We start from the raw sequence: 12,877 nt of genomic DNA, 5'->3' as shown, positions 1-12,877 counted from the left end.
AATCCCAGAATGACTTGAGGCTGGTAAATCCCTCCCAGCCCATGGAGTGCCAGCTGTGCCTGATGCCCACCCTGTCCCCAGCCCAGAGCCCTGAGTGCCACCTCCAGCCCTTCCTGGGACACCCCCAGGGATGGGCACTGCAAACCCCCCTGGGCAGCCCCTGCCAAGGCCTGAGCCCCCTTTCCATGGGGAAATTCCTGCTGTGCCTACCCTGAGCCTGCCCTGGCCCAGCCTGAGGCCGTTCCCTCTGCTCCTGTCCCTGTTCCCCGAGCACAGCCCGACCCCCCGGCTGTGCCCTCCTGTCAGGAGCTGTGCAGAGCCACAAGGGCCCCTGAGCCTCCTTTGCTACAGGCTGAGCCCCTGCCCAGCTCCCTCAGCCCCTCCTGGGGCTCCAGCCCCTTCCCAGCTCTGTTCCCTTCCCTGGACATGCTCCAGCCCCCCAAGGTCTCTTGTCCTGGATTGAGGGGCCCAGAACTGGACACAGCCCTTGAGGTGTGGCCTTACCAGTGCCCTAGTCTCGCTGGTCACAGCATTTTTGACATAGGCCATATGCCGTTGCCCTTCTTGCCCACCTGGGCAATGTTGCAATGGTGCAGCAACAATGCAGTGAATGATGCAGCAATGTAAAAAACAGTCAGGATCATATTTCACACAGAACTATTTACTCCCTTTTCAAAGTAATTAGATTTTTCACACATTAGCCTATAGCTTTTAGGGCTTTTTATATCATCATTTTGGTCATGAGCTGCAGTGAGAAACACGTGATGACTCTCCTGATCTGAAAATTGTGGATGCGCCTCTTGCAGGTTTTTGATGAAGCAAAGGGAAAGACCCCCTTAAATCAGGAGAAGCCATGGCAGAAAAAGAAATTACTGCAAGACATTTGAGTTTAGATTATGGCATATTTTTAATATAAACCAATGGGAACTCTAGCAGCAATTGTGGCAAGGTGCAGCTTGCTCAGGATTTCCTATATGCAAGTTTGTTTCTAGCAGAAACTGCTCTCTTAGTTAGTTTATCTGGCAAGTTCCCTGTAATAAAAGCACAGAGGCTTTTTTCCTAAAGTAGCATACAGAAAAAAGAATGCAAAAAACTCCAGGGCTGCTTGCCAATGGTTTGCCAAAAGAGCTTGAACCCTTCTGATTATAGAAGCAACCTGAAGAGCACCTTGAGTGCTCAGAAGCAATTATGACCCCTCATAACTGCAGATGAAATGAAGGAAAATGTTAAAAATTTATCTTCATGTACGCTTTTCTACATAACAGAATGGCCTCCATTTATCTTACTTCTTTCTCTGTTAGACTGATTAGTTAACTGGCTTCAGAAGCAAAATATGAATGAGCTGACAAATTGTTCCCTTTGACTTTTGCACAGTCCAAGTGTAAATACAAGATTTAACATTTAATCATTTAAACCATCAGATCTGGCTCCAAGTTAAAATGTGAATATATTACCCCAAGCGTGCTGTCAGTACACAGAGAGGAGTTTTACTTTTCACATGTACTTTAAAGGCATTATGGTGATAAATATGTATCAGCATTAATTTTATCTTACATGTGACCCTACTGAATTCAGACACAGGAAAAACACACAAATCCATGTATTGTTCAATTCATTAGAAAACACAAGGGCTTTCAAGGATAATCAGGGAAATTCCCCCAGTGCAGGGCACAGTAGATGTAAAAACAGGCCCTGCTCACCTTTACCCCCAGTTACTCATCTAGATTTTTAAAATACTTGGCAAATCATCACCTGCCATTATTTTTATGAACATTCTCATTGAGGACTCTCAGTGTACATCTCTTAATTGTATCTTTAGAGACAGGAGTTCAAATAAATCCTGATTAAGTCAACAGAAAAATAAACATCTTTGTCTCCTGACAATATCAGGCAAGCAGTGTCTGCATCGCTGAATATAGGAATCATTAACATTAAATTATCAGTGTTTGCCCAAGATGGCTTATAGGGAAACATAAAAGTCATGGCTGTTTGAATTTTTTTTATGTCTAATTTTGAGACATCTCAAAAGACCTAATCAGGCAAACTTTTCAGCCCTTAAAAATTCAGATTTTTCAGAGGCAGTCTCAAGTCAAGCATAAAGCTGTTAAAAAATCCTTTCAGGTATAGGAAGATCTTTACCTTCTCTTTCAAGTTATGATATACAGTTGTAAAGGCTGTTATATTTAACTTTTTGCTTATGTTTCAGGTTTAGAGTTACATTTAATATTAGACATCTAAACATTTTTAGTCAGGTGTTGATGAACACTTTCAACCTTCTCACTGAACTGTTGAACACCAAAGATGAACACCACCATCCACATGCACCTTCAGCAGCTGTGAATCCTTAGGTTTGGCACTGTCCATGATTCCAGAAGTCTCTCTAATGCCCACAAACTCCATTTGGGTGAATGTCATGGTAGATTTTATCAACATACACTCTGTGTGTCCTGCTGCTTGGTGATATCATCCTTTATTTATCCCCCTTAACATCTGTGCTCCAGAAGAGTTAAATCTTCTCAGACTCCATTCCTGGCTCACTTAGAATCTCTCAAAACAGGAATTTGAAAAAAGGTTGCAATCCTATTCCTCCAATCCCTCATGCATTGTCAAAAGAGCTATTAAAAATTTGTCAGAGAAATCTACAGGCTCTCCTGGAATACTCTGGAGCTGTGCTGTGAATTTAAGTTACAAAGGAGACGTTCCGGTCTGATTGCTCCAGACTGTGGTTTTCTGTATCATAAACTGAAAATTCTTTTTCTGTTTTAGACATTTTGATCCCAAGTCCCCATGAGCACTGGATACTGGGCTGACCAGACAGATATTTTCCAGGCCTGTGTTCATTTCCTTTCACTGTATCTTGCTTGTCCAACTGCTTCTCTTCTTGATCTCTTGCCATTTTTTGTTTGCAGAAATTCTTTTCCCTGACATTTTTAGTTTCTATCATCTGATACTAAAAAGTAAACATACCACAACAGTCAAACCTGTTTTGTGCTCCCTTGTACAGTCTGACTTTTAATATTTGTGTGCAGAGCTCTGACTTCCAAAGCTGTTCAGAGGGAAACTCTTCCAGAGGCAGGTCCAGGAGCTGCCTCACCAGCCTGGGGAGCAGGAGGCTGGCGCTCCCTTCCAGCTGACCTTCCCTGCAAGAGACTGCTAGAAAATGATTTTATGCCCTCCTGACTCTCTGTGCCTGGCTCCACGACCTTTTTTTGGAAATCTTTAGGGATCTGCATGGATTGTTTTGTTTGGTTTTTTTTCCACTCAGAGTTTTTCCATCATTAGCACAGAGAGCCCATTGCCTCACTGGAGTTATTGGGCTGAAGCACTGAAGGACCTGTGCCATAAACAGAGATACTTTTGTTCTGGAAACAAGCAGATCCTGTACCACCTTCCCAAAATCCATCTAATTTTGAACACATTTTTTCACAAATGATGTCTACAGAAAAAATTTGTACAACATTACCTCCAGAATGAGACACAAAGAAAGTTGTTTCAATAAATATGCACACAGAAACACACAAACATGTTCAAGATTCCTTTTCCCCTCTTCTCCATACATTTTTAAATATTTTTTCTGATTTTCTGTTTTTTCTATTTTCTAATTTAATAAAACCCTAAAAAGGGCTCCCTTTTCCTGCAGACCTAATTTTTATTATGGAAATGTTAACGCAAGCCAAGAAAATCAATTTAGCAGCAAAGAGATTCCTGCAGAGTCGTGGATTCCTCCTCCTGCCCTGCCAGGCACCACCCTCATGGTCCCAATCCAGAGGGAATTGGGATCTGTTCCTGCCCAGGGGGCTGCTGAACTGGAAATTTGCTGTGGCACCCACAGCCTACCACGAGGAGAGGCCCAAACCACACACGCAGATGGGGTGGGCACAACCCCAGCGCATTCTGCCCTCCTTTTCCCTTCCATTCCCCAGGATCTCTGCGCCAGCCCTGGGCTGTGCCAACAGCAATGCTGATTAGGGCTGACACTCTAAACTGAACACACAGGAGGTTCCTGGAGCTTGTGTTCTCATCATCAAATGTGGGCACTGCCATTTGCATCGGCTCTCTCTGACTTGCCCGAGAGCTGAACAAACTCAATTCTCTTAAAGCCAGATTGCTTTGACAGCCAGGGACTGGTCCTCTAAATGAAAATGCAGTGTATTTCCTCATATTTGTGTTTTATACATCCAAATTTATATCTAGAAAGCAATTTATAGTGCAGACACCTTTTGAATTATTTCTGCTCATCAGTGATTCAGTAAATAGGGTTGTTGATTATAAAATCTGGGTTCTGTTTATCAGATTTTTCCAATTACAGACCCTAATTCAGTCAAGAACTGGATTAAGGTCACACTCAAAAGACTTGATTACTAAAATATCCTTCCCATAAAGGGAAAATGTTGAATGAAATTAAAAGCACTTCATAAACAATTTTTAAAGACTATTGTAGCAAAAAATTGGTCAAAGTAAAAATTTGGCATTTTGTAGGAAGATTTTTTTTTTCTTAAAAATATTCCTCCACCTCAACATATGCACCAATGTTCTATAAATACAAGCAGTGAGGAAAATACTTTCAATATAAATTGTATATCAAAATATCAATGCCATCATAACCTTAAAAGAGTAGAGTTTTTTAATTGTTTCACAAAAAAGTGCCATTTTTACTGCCTAAATTTAGTTTTCTATATCAAAATTCCTTTTTGTCTTGTCCTGCTATGAAAGAATTTTTTACTTATGTTGTGAATATAAAAAAATTATAAATTTAAACAAAACACTTATTTAGGAATGAAAATTTTTTGAAATAAGACACTTCAAAATTACCTTTCTAAGGCATTTTCCATATCTGTCAGCATTCTATGAAAGTGCTTTCTTACTTAAACTGTTACTGTAACTGCTTAGAGATTGTTAAGGAAATTCATAGTCAAGCATTATTTTGACAAGAATGGACAGGAACAGAGGTGTTTTGATCAGCTCCTCTGAAGACAGCTTGCAGAAGGGTTTTTTACTGAACCAGGAAATGTTTCACAGGGAAAAAGCTCACAGGGAGAAATACATCTTTTTGAAAGAATAGTTAGACTGCAAGATAGTACCCTGGGGCAAAGGCAGAAGTTACAATACTTATGAGGAACATTCAACAGTTGGATTGGGAAACAAAATATCCTGAAATACTAGAATTATAGAAAAGACATTGCTCTCCCCATTTGATCTCCCTCATCCTGCCAGAGTTTTTCTCTTGTATATATATCTTTCATTCTCTGTCATCTAGATCTGATTGTAATGCTTCATCCTTGTGGGGAATCACAGATGTAGTGAAATCATGCAGGGAAGGACAAAGATAAATAACTGAGTAATTTCACCTGCACCTCAAAAAAAATGCTGGTGTACATTTAAAATTTTGATGTAAACAACTCTTAATGCTTGGAGTGTGGTAATGTACAGGTTTAGTGATTTTAAAATGTCTTTAAAATCTTCCAGGAGGTTAAATCTGTAAAGCTCTACAGCTCCAGGTAGTGGATTTTTAAAAGAAAAAGACATGGTATTGTTTGAATTTCACTTGACATGTAATTTGGTCTATAATTTAAGATATCAGGCTGTAATTTGCTGCAGGAAGCACTACATAGGCCTGGTGTTATAACATGTCACCTCAGGAAAAAAGCCATAAAGAACTATGGCTTTCCAAATATTTGGTCATATTTCTTTATAAACACCAGAAATAGTAAGAAAATGCTTTCCAGCCAGCAGCTATTTGTTTGACATTTTCCACGATGAATATGTTCTATTTTATATCAGTACAGCTGGAATCTACCTTGATAATGATATCACTTGAGAGCTTTTTCTCACTCACCCAGGTCCATATTTAATAGGTAGCTGAGATCATAGAAATTTTTATGATATAATGTAATAGATAATCAAACCCACTGAAATTACCAGCATTGGAAATTAACTCCACCTTTATAGCAGAGACTCTCGAGGTTAAAACATGAAGCAGAATGCCATGTAATAGAGAAACATAAATTTCACACATACTAAAAATGCATATGTATAATGTCTTAAGGTCCTTTTCTATTCATCTAAAATGAAAGCAAACAAAGTAATACATTTTCTAGAGAGGCTGAGCATATTAATTTCCCCGAGAATGCTTCATTTATCTTTAACCTGTTTTCTCCAAGCGCGCTAGTTGATGTGAATTGGAAAAAACCAAGCAATCCTCTGATCAGCTTTCACAGCACTTTCCTGGTCCCAAGCCAAGAAAGGCGGGACAGGATTCTCTCCTGCTCTATTCCCAAAGGAAAAAAGAATATGGGGTGTATCAATGTAAAATGTAGAGAATGAACACTCCAAATATGAATATGTTTCTCAAGACCTGGAAAGTCAATGTTGGAAGGAAGCCACTTTCTGTGCTAAATGGTGGGATGAGGAATGTGTAGGAATTAGCAAGACACAAGAGAGGTTTAACTTTAGAAAGCTTCAGATTGCCTTGCTCCTTTCCTGTGCCTTTCCTCTTCAGCTTCACAGCTAAAACCCACCCTGAACTCCCCCTCTCCTTGTAAAAGCACATTTAGATTCCTTGTGGCAATCCACCTCCATGATCTTTTGGGTACGAGGAAAAAGCTTTTCCTGACAAATCTCCCTCGGGACTGAGGTTCCAACCACAACCACCACCAGTCCCCCAGGTCCTCCCCAGGGCCAATTTCCACAGAAACCTTTTAGTGTGAGGCTGCAGAGCAGGGCAAGGTTCTGCTGCCCCCAGAGGGTGCTGGCACTGCCCTGGCTGCCCAGGGAATGGGCACAGCCCCGAGGCTGCCGCAGCTCCAGGAGCCTTTGGGTACCAGGGTGTGGTGGTTTGACCAGGAAGGAGTGGGAATTCTGGGAAGCTGTGGTCAAACCAATGAAGGTTTTGGGTTTGAGACTGGCACCCGGTGTAGCCAGTGGGGTTTGGACACACCTCCGAGAATACACAGGGGTTAAAAGCAGGGCACTGCCCTTGGCACTCTCTCTTGGGACGTCGCGGCGAAGAGGTCAGATCTCTCCCCCGTCCAGCCCAGCCGCTGCTGCTGGGCGGGGGAGGGGCAGCCATGCGGTAGGCCCGGGGCCTGGACAGAGATGGGGGTGAGAAAGCTCTCAAGGATGGAAGGGTGGGGGAGCCCCAAGAGACATCGGGCAGCCATTCCCCCCCCCAGGAGGGAGAGAGAGGAGAGCCGGCGTCTGAATGTGATAGCAGCCGCCCAGGAGGAGCTTTTTAACCCCTGTCGCGAGTTCGATCCTCGCTGTTTTGAGGAGAAAGGGGAGGGAAGAGTGCAGCCTGGCCGGTGGAGCAGCAGCACCTGTGGGAGTACCAGCATTCTACCAGCATTCTGAGATAGACAGAGACTGAAAACTTTTAACCCTTTCTTTCATGATTGGGGCCTTGCAAAAATGCTAATCCTCCTCGAAGCTGAATAAGAAGGGAGATAAGAGATGAGATGAGACAAGGACCTGGCCCGAAGAACGTGGAGATGATTGGATGGGGAGAGATGATTTGGAGTGGCCTTTTGGCTGGACTTTTCTTGTGGCCATGGACTCAGTTGTTCCTGTGACACAGACTGCATTTAGGGGGAGGCAGTGCCTCAAAACCAGGAGGGTTCATTCGTGAGGACCCCCCGGCCCCAGGGGGTTGGAAAAATATGGGGGGGACAGATGTCCCAAAGCAGAGACTGTGCCTTTTTGGAGTGAGACAAGGCATCCTTGAAAGACAACCCTAAAAGCAGCTCTGGTCCATGCCGTCAGTGGTGAGAGCACTGGGCATGGAAGGAAGATGTCACAAGCGGCAAAAGGACTTTTTCCGGGCGGTGCCGAAGTGACAAGGAAGCACACGAGGTTTCAGTGTGTTTCCAGGGGAAGCCTATGGAACAAGAAGGACTCCTTTCCTCTTCATGAACTGCAGTTTGAGTATACTAAAGTGTGGGGCCAAGGCTGGGCAGTTGATTTGGGAGAATGTATCGGATTGGGAAAGTCAGGGAGTGGGGAGGAGGAAAGTTTTTTTGTAAGGTTTTCAATTTCTTTTTTTTTTCTTTTCCTTAAAGTCTTTCCCTATTTCCCTGTAGTTTAGGTAATAAAGTGTTTTTTATGTTTAAGTTGGAGCCTGTTTTGCTTATTCCTGGTCACATCTCACAGCAGACACCAGGGTGAAGGCATTTTCATGGGGGGCACTGGCTCTGTGCCAGGCTCAAACCATGACACAGGGATGGACAGGGGGGATTGCTGGGGGGTCTGGGCAGGGCCAGGGGCTGCATCCATCATCCTGGGGGATTGTTGGGGGGTCTGGGCAGGGCCAGGGGGTGCATCCATAATTCTGGGGGTTCCTTCCAGCCCAGAACATTCCATGATTCCATGATCTCTAATGGTCCCTTCTAGGACAACAGCAACAAACAAAGCATGGAGAGGTTTAGCCCCATTTTTTTTATACTGATAAAAAAAATGAAACAGATGCAATGGGATTGAAAATAGGATTAAAACTATCTGTAAACTTCTTTGTCTGAAGTTCTTCTGTAGATCAACCAAATTTATGTGGAATGTCGCAGAAAAATTGCAGATTTTGCATAGGTCAGGCCTAAGATCTCCACAGTCATATCACAGCAGGCAGTTCTCCAGATCCTGGACTATGCTGGAATTGGACCATATTAAATCAAAGCTGATCAGTAACAGAGAAAGCGAAGGATTAATTAAGGCTTCATGAGGAATGTGTAGGAATTAGCGAAGCAGAAGAAAAATATCAAGACTGAAAATAAAGTTAGCACAAGTCCAACTTCAGGAATACCAAAATATAACCATGTTAGTCTATATATTGTGAAGCGAATTCCATCTGAAATAGGGAATAGCATAAGACTGATCTTACTTTATTTTATTTCCTTTAAAGTGTAAGAGAAAAGTGAAGGTTGATTCTACAGAATCCCAGAATGGGCCAGGCTGGAAATGGCTGCTGTGGTGGCACCTCCCTGCTCCAGCAGGGCCAGCCCAGAGCCCAGGGCACAGCAGTGTGTCCGTGTGGCTCTGCAGTGTCCCCAGGCAGGAGCCTGCACAGCCTCTGTGCCCCATCTGCTCAGGGCTGGGCACTGCCAGGGCAGGAGCTCTGGGCATGGGCAGAGGCAGCTCCTGGGCTCAGGCCCTGCCTTTTGTCTCATTTCTGGGGACCACAGAGCATAACCTGGTCCATCCTCTAATATCTCCCTTCAAATGACTTTTACATTTCTATTAATTAAAAATATTATGAACTTATATACTTCTAAGCTTTAACTTATAAACTAGCTTTAGTTTAAAAAAACCTTAAACCTATAAACTTAGATTATTTACTGGCATTAAGATGGGTAAACTAATGAGTTACAATGTGAGTGATTTTACAAATCCAATGAGTCGCAATACGAGTGATTTTATAAACTTCCTCTGTGTGCGAAGGGTTCATGGGCAGTGTGTGTGGTCACAGGGCTGCTCTGGAGGAGGCAGAGTAGCCTGGCCTTCAACCACAGAGCCAGTGCTGAGCAGAACATGCTTTGCTGTCACTGCCAGTACACCCAGGGTCACACAGCCGCTCTGCAGAAGGGTGAAGGACAAGCCGTTTGCACTGGAGATGCCTTTAGTGCAGCACTGTCTGCAGATGAGGCCCAGGAGGAGTTCTGAGCAGCAGCACAAGCGAAGGAGAGCTGGGATCCCTCTGTCAGTGCTCCCCCTGTGATTTCCCTGCCGAGGTGGGAACAGCACAGGAGTGGCTTGGAGTCGTCCCGAACATTTGGTTCTTCTCAGGAGCAGATGAACATGCTGTTGACACACCACCAAGGTCAATAATTACTGCTTTTTATAAGTGCTTCCACTCCTAACCTTCTACCTCTTTTCTTTCCCCATCCTGGCAATCAAATAGAACACAGATGGAACAAAGAGTGATACCAGCTAATTTTAGTCTTAAGTGGGCATTTTCCCACGGTCTTCAGAATATCTCAGATTTAATAGCTGAGCAAACATGAAATGCATTTTAAATTAATTAAAGCCTGTCCTTCTAATGAATCAGTTTGAAAACTTTGGGAAGATGGAATTATGCCTTGCTTTCTGAGATGAAAAGATGGCCAATCTGAATGTCTCACAAAAAACAAGTTCTTTTCATTTCTTCTAGCTCAGATGGTTGAAAAGTAACTCCCATTCTACAAGATGTCTCTTTGCCTTATAGAACCATGAAAGTTCAACATTAATCAGGCAACATAGCAGTCTGCTTGAGAGGAACTTTAGAGGACAGCAAGCTGATTATTTTAGAAATTTTCTCATCTTCACAAGAACTCCATTTTTAAAATGAAAATGAACACAGATGATCAAATATTTTTACATGCATAAAATCCCAATGAACTGCCAAGAAGATTTTATTCATGTAATACAATGATTTATTGTCTCCCATGTTGAATGTGTGGTGGCATAAAAGGCAATTTGGGCTCCATATATAGGAATTATTTTGTATCTGTGTGTCTATTTTTGCCTATATGAAAAAGTCACACCAAATAACCAAATTTGGGGCTCAAGCAATTTAGTGCATTCTTTTAAAGAAATGTAAACTTTAGGAACTTTTTTTCCCCAAAACCTATGTGACTAAACCCAAAACTCTCCTTAGGAATGACATAAAGCCACAGTAAAAATCTTGACTCTGGGAAGAACAAATTGCTAGAGAAAGAGATCCAGCCCTGATGGAGTATTTCACAGCAGAATGGCTGTCAGGGACTCGAAAAAGCAACAACATCTGGTGCACATTGAAAGAAAATTGTTCATCCTCAGTCCTGGTAATTCAAGCAAACAAACAGTGCTTTGGTCATTGCTTTAGTTTGGTTGAAAACTGGATTATTAAGCACACTCTCCACCCTTCAGCCAGACCAGACCTGGGCTCTGGGCTGCTCAGACCCCACAAACAGCCACCCCTCCCCACGATTCTCCATGCCCAAGTTATCTTGAAGTAGCAAGGTGGAGAAAATTCATTTGTGCTGCTCTTATCAACTGGAATTAAGAAGCCAATCCCAAATTAGTTAATTTTGTTGACAATACCAGAACTTCAAAACAAGTTATTTCAGCCTGCCCCAAAAAATTTTGAAAAATCACCATACAACTTTTCTGTGTGCTGGAGTCAAATTACATTTCTCAGTCTCTAATAAAATGTGCACTTTGTTGTAAGCATGTACTCCTTATCTACTACTGCTGGGCAGCCTCAGGGCCATTATTTTGCATGTGCGCAATTTGTGTGTGTGATACACAACATCATTGCATTCTGAGCAGGAGACAGCCTGGATCTAAAGTCTTATTCTTTCAAGAGCATGCAATGGAGTATGATTAAATTACTTTGTAATTTATTAGAGGATTTCTAAAGCCAGCAAGCATTGAAAAGATATTACCCCAGCATTCTTTCATAGTGAGCTGTGCTTTTCCTGTTTTTCCCCAGTGTACATCTATATGTACACAGAAAACAGGGGGCTTTTGGTAAAATCCCTAAAAAAAGTATTTCTATTGAAAAAGTAATATTTCCAATTCTAAAATGCCACCACAGATTCTTTATTTGTATGAAATATAATCAGCACCAACCCAAACCTCCCATGACTCTTACCCATGACTACACTTTTTAAAAAATATGTGAACAGATTCTAATTAACAAAACTTTCTTATCACTCTTGGTAGACTTTCATTCACAGCATGAGATAAGAAAAAAGGAGCTTTATTGTAAACACTTCAAACTGTGGTTTAAACAAACCCCCCCCCCCCAATTCTATTTATTGTATTACCAAGTGATAAAGTGAGGAGACTGTAAATAAATCTGAATTGTGCTATTCTGATCTCTCACATCAGCTTGTTACAAGAGTGATACAATAACAAATGAAGCATTAATTTGTGTTCCTCTACAATTTCTGCTTTGGTCCAATTCATCTGCATAAGCATTAAGTAGAATTAAGATCTACTTCCTACATGTCTTTACACCCTCACACTGTATAACAGATCTGATTAATGTGAGCACCTTTTATCAGCCAAGAAACTTCCCCAAACCCAAGAATATTTGATTCAACACAGTTTTTCCTATAGTCATAAGCAAGAATATATGATTTTTTAATTTTCTTCAGAGAAATTTTAAGGGCAAATAAGAGAATAGAAAAGAAAAAAGGAAATGGAATGTGTCTTAATGAGAATGAGACAGATTTCATTTCCTCAGACTAGAATTTTCTAAAGCTTAAATTTCCTTCCCTAAATAAGTAAAGTGTTAGTCCTGCCTGGTGCTAACTGCAGACAGATTTAAACAGATGCGGAAGATAAAAACTCATCTTCTGTCAAAAGTGGAAGGGTTCATCCATATAATATTAACTTCAGGAAGCTTCCAACCAGATGGATAACTTCAAGCACACATTATTGATCCACTTTGCTACTTAGGCAGGACCTTAAATACTTGCCTAATTATTTTGAATTATGTCTGTAAAAAGGCTAACAAGATGCAAAGACAGCCTGATGGTGCAAGGCCATGTTTTCTATATCTGGACAGCTCAAATACCACCATCTGTTGCTTTCCCTAAAACAATCCAAAGCAATAAAGACACCCTGCCTTTTCTGATTAAGTGTGAGTCATGTTTTGAGGAAATATCAGAGAAATGTGGGCAGCAGCAATGTGCCAGCTACAATGAGCCTCCCCTAGAACAACTTCTTTTAAAGTGAAAATGAAACTCATTCAAGTTATTGAAACTCAGGGATGCAAAAACACACAGACCAAAGGTTAATTATACCTAATTATATTTATATTATATATTATATATTTTTATATATAATATATATATTATATATAATATATATAAATATATTATATATATTATATATTTATATTTATTTATAATATATATATTTATAT

The 12,877-nt window shown here is 41.4% G+C and overlaps 1 long non-coding RNA gene across 1 annotated transcript in view; it reads right to left on the bottom strand.

Annotated features, from left to right (window-relative positions):
* Nucleotides 1-4,892: 4,892 nt before the first annotated feature.
* LOC113460230 (uncharacterized) overlaps nt 4,893-12,877 on the bottom strand; it is a 30,648-nt gene continuing 22,663 nt past the window's right edge. The window contains exon 7 of the long non-coding RNA XR_012582448.1: nt 4,893-9,783. This is a non-coding gene — a long non-coding RNA (uncharacterized LOC113460230). The remainder of the gene's footprint in view (nt 9,784-12,877) is intronic.

The sequence above is a fragment of the Zonotrichia albicollis genome, chromosome 13 (assembly GCF_047830755.1).
Source record: "Zonotrichia albicollis isolate bZonAlb1 chromosome 13, bZonAlb1.hap1, whole genome shotgun sequence".
NCBI classification, from domain to species: Eukaryota; Metazoa; Chordata; class Aves; order Passeriformes; family Passerellidae; genus Zonotrichia; species Zonotrichia albicollis.
This window is presented reverse-complemented; position numbering and strand designations above follow the sequence as displayed.